Source organism: Hemiscyllium ocellatum, unplaced genomic scaffold, assembly GCF_020745735.1.
Source record: "Hemiscyllium ocellatum isolate sHemOce1 unplaced genomic scaffold, sHemOce1.pat.X.cur. scaffold_568_pat_ctg1, whole genome shotgun sequence".
Lineage (NCBI taxonomy): Eukaryota > Metazoa > Chordata > Chondrichthyes > Orectolobiformes > Hemiscylliidae > Hemiscyllium > Hemiscyllium ocellatum.
In genome coordinates, this window is record NW_026869120.1 from 74,059 (window position 1) to 82,346 (window position 8,288).

The window sequence follows — 8,288 nt, forward strand, 5'->3', positions numbered from 1 at the left end:
GTGAACACCTTGCTGAGGTCCATATTGACAATGTCTACCAAACTGCCATCATCAATCTTCTTTGTCACCTCTTCATAAAACTCAATCAAATTAATGAGACATGATTTCCCATGCAGAAAGCCACGTTGTCTACCCCGATCAGCCCTTACCTTCCCAAATGTATGTAAATGCTATCCCTCAGAATCCCCTCCAACAACTTACCCACCACTGACATCAGGCTCACCGGTCTACAGTTCCCCGGCTTTTTGGGTCACTGTTTCCTTTTCTAGTCCCACTCCTCCACTGCTCACAACAAATGTTAAATGTAACCAGGTCGGTGATATAGCCGATGATATCGGTCTCAGACTGGGTCAGGGTCAGTTTTAGGAACAAGTCAGGCTGGTTTCTGTAATCTGCTCAAATAGCACGTTTATGATCCAGAGCAATGTTACTCCAACTATGATGGAAAGATGGATGGCAAACTGTTTGGGTATTGCAAATACATAATCAATATTTCCCTTTCTAAAAAACACACACACACACACACACACACACACACACACACACACACAATCTCTGCAATTTCACATTGAAAGAACCTTGTCCAAATATTAGTGTAACTAATGACAAAAGGAAAAATTGAGAGATTGTCCAAAATGTTACTCTGCTTCTGAAGATATTGTACTCACACAGCTGCTAGCAATGGGATTTTATCCTGGGAGAGTTGGATTTGGCGGAATTCCCTTTGCATTAGGCTGGCAGGAGGTCCCAGGTGAGCACAGTGGCTCAGTAGTTCGCACTGTTCCATCACAGCATCAGGGACATGTGTTCAATTCCAGCCTCGGGAGACTATCTGCGTGGAGTTTGCATCTTCTCCCCTTGTCTGTGTGAGCTTCTGATGGGTGCTCCCATTTCCTCCCACAGCCCAAAGCTGTATAATTCAAGTGGATTGGTCAAATAGTCCATAGTGTTCAGCGATTTCTACTTTAGGTGCACTAGTCAATGGTAACTGTAAGGGCATGGGAAGGTTACTGATTGGAGGGTTAGTATGGACTTGTTGGGCCGAAGGGCTTGTTTCCACACTGCTGGGATTGTATAAAAATAAGAATGGTAACGATGACAGTAGAGTTTTGTTTTAGCTCGCACACGTTACTGTGATGAGGAATAATGAAGGAGAGAGAGTGCAATAGGCCGTTTCTTCTCTGGCAGGTGACATTTTCTCCCTCTCTGAGCTGAATCACACAATAATGTCATTCTCTCCCAAACTGGACCATGTGAGGTCTCCTTGTACATTGTCCAAACTATGTCTCCATCACATTCCCTGTTCCATGTCGGTGCATCATTGCTGCTGTCATACACAGAGCCATACCCTGAGCAGGAAATGGTCTCGGTCGCTTTGAAGATATGTTTATATGTCCCTGCGTCATTAAAAAAATAAAATGTTTAATGTATTCAGAATACATAGAACATAGAGCAGTCCAGCACAGAACAGGCCCTTCAGCCCACGATGTTGTGCCGACCATTGATCCTCATGTAAGCACCCTCACATTTCTGTGACCATATGCATATCCAGCAGTCTCTTAAATGTCCCCAATGACCTTGCTTCCACAACTGCTGCTGGCAATGCATTCCATGCTCTCACAACTCTGTGTGTAAAGAACCCGCCTCTGACATCCCCTCTATACTTTCCTCCAACCAGCTTAAAACTATGACCCCTTGTGTTAGCCATTTCTGCCCTGGGAAATAGTCTCTGGCTATCAACACTATCTATGCCTCTCATTATCTTGTATACCACAATTAGGTCCCCTCTTCTCCTCCCTTTCTCCAATGAAAAAAGTCCGAGCTCAGTCAACCTCCCTCATAAGATAAGCCCTCCAGTCCAGGCAGCATCCTGGTAAACCTCCTCTGAACCCTCTCCAAAGCATCCACATCTTTCCTACAGTAGGGCGACCAGAACTGGACGCAGTATTCCAAGTGCGTTCGAACCAAAGTTTTATAGAGCTGCAACAAGGTCTCACAACTCTTAAACTCAATCCCCCTGTTAATGAAAGCCAAAACACCATATGCTTTCTTAACAACCCTGTCCACTTGGGTGGCCATTTTAAGGGATCTATGTACCTGCACACCAAGATCTCTCTGTTCCTTCACACTGCCAAGAATCCTATCCTTAATCCTGTACTCAGCTTTCAAATTTGACCTTCCAAAATGCATCACATCTCATTTATCCAGGTTGAACTCCATCTGCCACCTCTCAGCCCATCTCTACATCCTGTCAATGTCCCGCTGCAGCCTACAACAGCCCTCTATACTGTCAACGACACCTCCAACCTTCGTGTCATCTGCAAACTTGCTGACCCATCCTTCAATCCCCTCATCCAAGTCATTAATAAAAATTACAAACAGTAGAGGCCGAAGGACAGAGCCCTGTGGAACACCACTCACCACAGACTTCCAGGCAGAATATTTTCCTTCCACTACCACTCGCTGTCTTCTGCTGGCCAGCCAATTCTGTATCCAGACAGCTAACACAGATACCTGTGTTAAAATGAATGTTTTGTTTCAACAAATACAGAAATTGCTGGAAATGCTCGGCAGGTCTGTCAGCATCCAGATGCCTTTTACATGATGGCGTTGTACCAGCCTCCACCACTTCCTCTGGCAGCTCATTCCACACACACACCACCCTCTGTGTGAAAAGTTGCCCCTTAGGCCTCTTCAAAATCTGCCCAATGAAGGGTCTCAAATAGATATTTATTACTGAACACCAGACACGGAGAAAGACCATAATTTCTGGTCCCAAAACACCGATCAGTATAACCCAACTCTCACGTGTGTCTGCCCTCTGCCTAAAACCATGAAATGATACCAGGCCGCTGATTACTGTCCAGCCTCTCCTCCCCACTGACTGTGTCTGCAATCTGTCCCTCCTCCCTCTAACCACACAAGGCAAACCAAGCTCAGGGTCTTTGTGAAAATCAAGGCCGGAGTGTGCAGGCCTCCTGGAGAGGGATGGGCATTTTAAAATTAAACGGAGAAGGTGAGGAGGTGGTAATCTCACTCACTGGCCGAGGCGTGGCAGATGGAGTTTAGTTTGGATTAATGTGAGGTATTGGATTTGGTAAATCAACAATAGTAGGACTTATACAATTAAACGTAGGGCCTTTGGCAGTGTTGTAGAACAGAGACCAAGGCCGTCAGGTATAATTCTTTAAAAGTTGCATCTCATATAGATAATGTGATTAAGAAGGTGTTTAACACACTTGTCTTCAATGGTCAGACCACTGAGTATCGGAATTGGGACGTCATGTTGTGGTTGTACAGGACATTGGTGAGACCTCTCCCGGAATACTGTGTCCAGTCTGGACATCCTGCCCACTCATTCCATAGGCACACCACCCTCTGGGTGAAACAGCTGCCCCTTAGGTCACTTTTAAATGTTTCTCCTCTTACCTTACAACTATGTCCTCTAGTTTTGGTCTCCATTACCCTAACAAAATACATTGACTATTCACTTTGATATCATTGATCTTGATATTATTAAGCTGGAGAGGGTTCAGAAGAGTTTAACCTGGATGTTGCTGGAAATGGAGGGATTGAGCTTCAAGGAGAGATAAGTATTTTAGACAGAAGCTGGCTTGTGTGTGGAATAAACTTGCGGAAACAGGGACAGTTACAACGTTTAAAGGACATTTAGATCAGTACATGGATAAGACATCAGTTTGGATGGTGCTGTGAGCAGCTGCCCTCTCTCTCCCCCTCTCTGAATGAATCCCTGTTGGTTTTCACCCTCTGCCAATGCCTGTGCAGTGGCGTGTGGAGGCCAGCAGAGGGAGGCATTGCATCACTTTCAGCACCACAGAGACTGCCAGACCTGCCCCACACAGAGACACACAGATACACACACAGCAATTGTTAGGACACGGCATAGATCTCATCTGGTAACTTAAACTAAACATAAATAAATGCTCAATTCGCCTCGTAAACTGTTAAAATATGAGTGACAGAGAACTCCCAAATTCCACTGTTTAAATACAAACAACAATGTAGTTTTTAACACTGAAAGTGAACTGAAAGAGACCCTCTATCTCTTAACTGCGTATTACCCGACTCCAGCTCTACAGCAATATACTGTTTCTGGGTCTGCCATCCTCTCATATCACAAGTATTTCTAAGCTCTCAGTTCAGAGCAGCATTCACTTTCTCTTAAAGGTACAGTACACACTAAACTTCATCCCATTATACCATGATGAATATCGATAAGTGGAACCTATCCGGATTTCTCTTGCTCTGTGGTTTGTCAATATTTCATCTACTCTGTCTCGTATGTGTCAGGATTTTTGTTGCTCCATTGACAGTATGTCATTATTCGACTCTGTCCGTGGGAATATATCAGTATTTCACTTGCTCACACTCCTGTGTGTGGGGCAGGATTTCAGTTGTTTCATGGGGACTGGGACACTATGATAATCTTAATGTTTGTAAATGGTACCAAACCTGCAAGGATTGTAAAGTCTATGGAGGACAGTGTGGAACTCTAACAGGACAGTGACACGCTGGTAGACGGGGATCAATGCAGAGCAGTGTGAGGTGATGCACTTTGGTATGAAAGATAAAGAAAGACAGTTTAAAACAGGCTGTGCCATTATAAAGGGGCTGCAGGAACAGAGGGCCCTGGGTGTATATGAGCAGGAGCTTTGTTCGGGGGTCGGTGCTATAACAGATATACAGTGAGTGTGAGGGAGCAGAGAGAATACAGTGACCCTTATCCTGACAGAGCGGGGAAGGTTATTGATGCTTGTCCTGTATTGCTGGGCATTTCTTCAGACCGCAGATACTGCACTGAGCTGGGTGGGGAGCTCAGACCATGCTCGGTGGGTCTGGTGGTGTGGCTCCCTCTGGGAAGAGAATGGTCCCCCTCTGTACTAGCCCATCCACCAGGACCTCCGTGCCCCTGTCGACAAACCGTGGTGTAATTGCCCTTATCTGCCATGCTCGGGGTAAACTGTACAGGGCAGCTCCAAGCTGAGAAAGCTCAACTGTGTGCCCTTTGAACTTTCAAAGATGGCGCCAGTGCCAGGGGTCACGGAATATCCAGGGGCACCCGGGCAACTGTGAGTCCCTCCAGCCATGATGGGTGGGAGACTCGGGCTGGTATTGAATGAGAGGAACACCATGGTGGGGGAGGTGGGGGGCGGGGGGAGGGGGCTAGTCAATGCGTTTGTGTTTAGTAAGACAGCACCAGGAATCTAGCTTGGCCTCGGACAGATAATCTCTCTGTCACACTCAATGAAAATGACACTGAGGCAAATTATTGTTAGAATCAGCCCAGTGAGTCATAGATTCTGTTGAAACTACTCCCATTTACAAAGCTGGAGAACAAATGCTCATCCAAAACTCTCCATCATTTTTCCCATCTTTCCTGGGAAGACTGGCTTATGATACCGGATGCTATCAAAGTGTCTACGTTTCAGCATTCCGAAACCTGGGAACACATCCGTCCATGACACTGTCTCTCAGTCTCCCCCTCTCTGTCTATAACCCAAACCCCTCCCATGTGATGATTTTTAAACTGATTCCCTCGCCATCTCTCTCCAGAAGTGATGTACACACCCACAGCACCCCCTTGTCATGGTACAGTACAGATGTGAATCTGTAAATGGGTGGGAGCTGTACATCCTTTCACCTCCAGCATGGGCTGCAAGTTTCCCCACACTGGGCAGGGATCTAACACAGTGTTACAGATCAATGCACTGGGGTGGGGTACACAGCCCTACATGCTGGGAGGGTAACTGCTCCTGGGTTACAGATCAATGCACTGGGGTGGGGTACACAGTCCTACATGCTGGGAGGGTAACTGCTCCTGGGTTACAGATCAATGCACTGGGGTGGGGTACACAGTCCTACATGCTGGGAGGGTAACTGCTCCTGGGTTACAGGTGAATTCACGGGTGATCACTGCACAGGTCTCTGTGCTGGTCAGACTGTCTGGTTGAGGTTTATAGACAATACAATGATGTGGTCAGTGCAGCTCCCCGTGCGGGACAGGTATGTAGCCTGTGCACAGTACATCATGTTGGTGGGGTGGGTGGGGGTGAAAGGTGATGGACAGGTCACGGAGTTCCCCGGAACGCTCTGTCCCCGACATTCTATAACTGACATTCCCCGGAACGTTCTGTCCCTGACATTCTATAACTGACATTCCCCGGAACGTTCTGTCCCTGACATTCTATAACTGACATTCCCCGGAACGTTCTGTCCCTGACGTTGTTTGTTTGTGAACGGCCGGACGTCAGTGAATTGAACAAACGATAAGATCCCGAGGGAAGAGATCCCGTTCCAGGGAGAAGGAGACACTGTTCCGAAGGCCCCTCAGGCAGTTAAAGGGGGGAATACGTTTTCCCTGCGTTTACATTTCTCCACGACACAGGATCGACCACAATTTAGACCAAAATACAGAAATTCCCAAACTCCGTTTGTCTTCAGGAAACTGGGAGAGAATCCTTCAGGACAGTTACGTTTCCACCCTCCGTATTAGGAACTGGGAAGGAGTGACCTGTGTCTGCTCTCGAGTGATCGAGTGTGTGGGAATGTTCTAGAAACCATCTGTCCTTATGGATGTGTCTCTGTGTGTTTGGGGAGGGAGGGTTTCTTGTGGTTTATGTCACATTTTTTGTCAGTAATTCCGACCTTCCCATTTGTTATTCCAGCTCCAATTATTTTAATAAATCCCTGAATACAGGGACACATTTGAAAATCTCACTGGGTCCCCGATCAAACGGGTCCCTTTGCCTCCAGGCTGATGGATAATGGGTTTGTTTTCCTTCCTCACAGTTAACGTAGTGACCATCTACGTCCTGCTTTATAAAGATTGTGGATTGTCTCCATGTGTCAGACGTTACCTGGGGGCCATGGCAGCGGCGGATCTCCTGGTCATTATCCTCGACCTGATCCTGAGACACATTCCCATTGTTTATCGGGAACAGTTTTATTTCCTGAGGTACTCCGTCCCCGTGTGTAATATCCACGCCGTCCTGCTTTATGCAGCCACTGACTGCTCTGTCTGGTTCACCGTCACTTTCACCTTTGATCGGTTTGTGGCCATTTGTTGCCAGAAGCTGAAAAGTAAATATTGCAGTGAGAAAACGGCGGCTGTGGTTCTGGGAGCAGTGACTGTGCTGAGCTGTTTAAAGAACATTTCCTGGTATTTTATGCTCACGGCTCGGTATTGGCTGGGGAACGCCCCCTGGTTTTGTGATGTAACAGACGCTGTTCTATTCTCCAGTGTCTGGGTCACAATCGAGTTCCTCCACCACATTCTAACCCCGGGTGTCCCATTTCTCCTGATTCTGCTGCTCAATGTTCTCACCGTCAGACACATTTTAGTGACCAGCAGAGCCCGCAGGAGACTCCGCGCTCACACCAATGGGGACGCTCAGTCTGACACTGAAATGAGAAACCGAAAAAAATCCATCATTTTACTGTTTGTGATCTCGGCCAATTTCATCCTGTTATGGTCAACGTTAATGCTGTATTCTATATGGAGCCGGATGTGGGATATTGTGGATACCCCTGTGTATCTCGATGACTTTGTGCAGGAATTGGGCTTCATGCTGCAGCTCCTCAGTTGCTGCACAAACACCGCGATTTATGCCGTGACCCAGACTAAGTTCAGGCAGCAGCTGAAGAATGTGCTGAAATATCCCTTCACCCAAATCCATCCATCCATCAAATTCCCTCATTAATCACACCATCCGGGATTTTCTCATTTCAGTTCAGTGTTTCAGCGATGGAGCAGCCTGTCGCTATGGTAACAGACTGAGGGGAGCGCTGGTTTGTCCCTCCTTATCCCACAGGGGGGTTACAGGGAAACATTTCAATGTTTCTCACAACTCAGGGGCCAGTGAGAAAAGGCACCATCCCACTGACTGTATCCATCACTTCCATTTGTAACCAATAAAAAATGCTGATTACAGCGTGCCGAGCAGCAGAGGGACCGATGTTGTTGTGTGTCTTTGTGTTGGAGAAGCTGAGCTGGAGAGAGACAGACTCAGCCCCAAGTCCTGGTCCTCAGGGAAGGGGAGGGCACCGCGCCCTGAGCTCAGGAGCTGGGTTTAACTCCCTCTGTCCCCCTCCCCCCACCCCCTTTCCAACCTGGCCTCCCCATTTCCTCTCCCCTACTCTTACTCCTCAATTCTCTCTCTCTCTCTCTCCCTGCACACTCACTCTTTCTCACAACCTCCCCCTTTCACTCTCCCCCTCCCTCTCACACACCCCCCAACCCCGGTTTCTCCACCTGCCTCCACTCTTTC

General features: G+C 47.4%; 1 long non-coding RNA gene across 1 annotated transcript; it reads right to left on the reverse strand.

The window, feature by feature from the left end:
* Positions 1–533: 533 nt before the first annotated feature.
* On the reverse strand, positions 534–7,390 carry LOC132813957 (uncharacterized). Its single transcript, XR_009644240.1, has 3 exons — positions 6,879–7,390; positions 2,422–2,514; positions 534–1,397 (listed from the first exon to the last, which is right to left on the reverse strand). It is a non-coding gene; the product is annotated as an uncharacterized LOC132813957 (long non-coding RNA).
* Between the last annotated feature and the right edge of the window lie 898 nt (positions 7,391–8,288).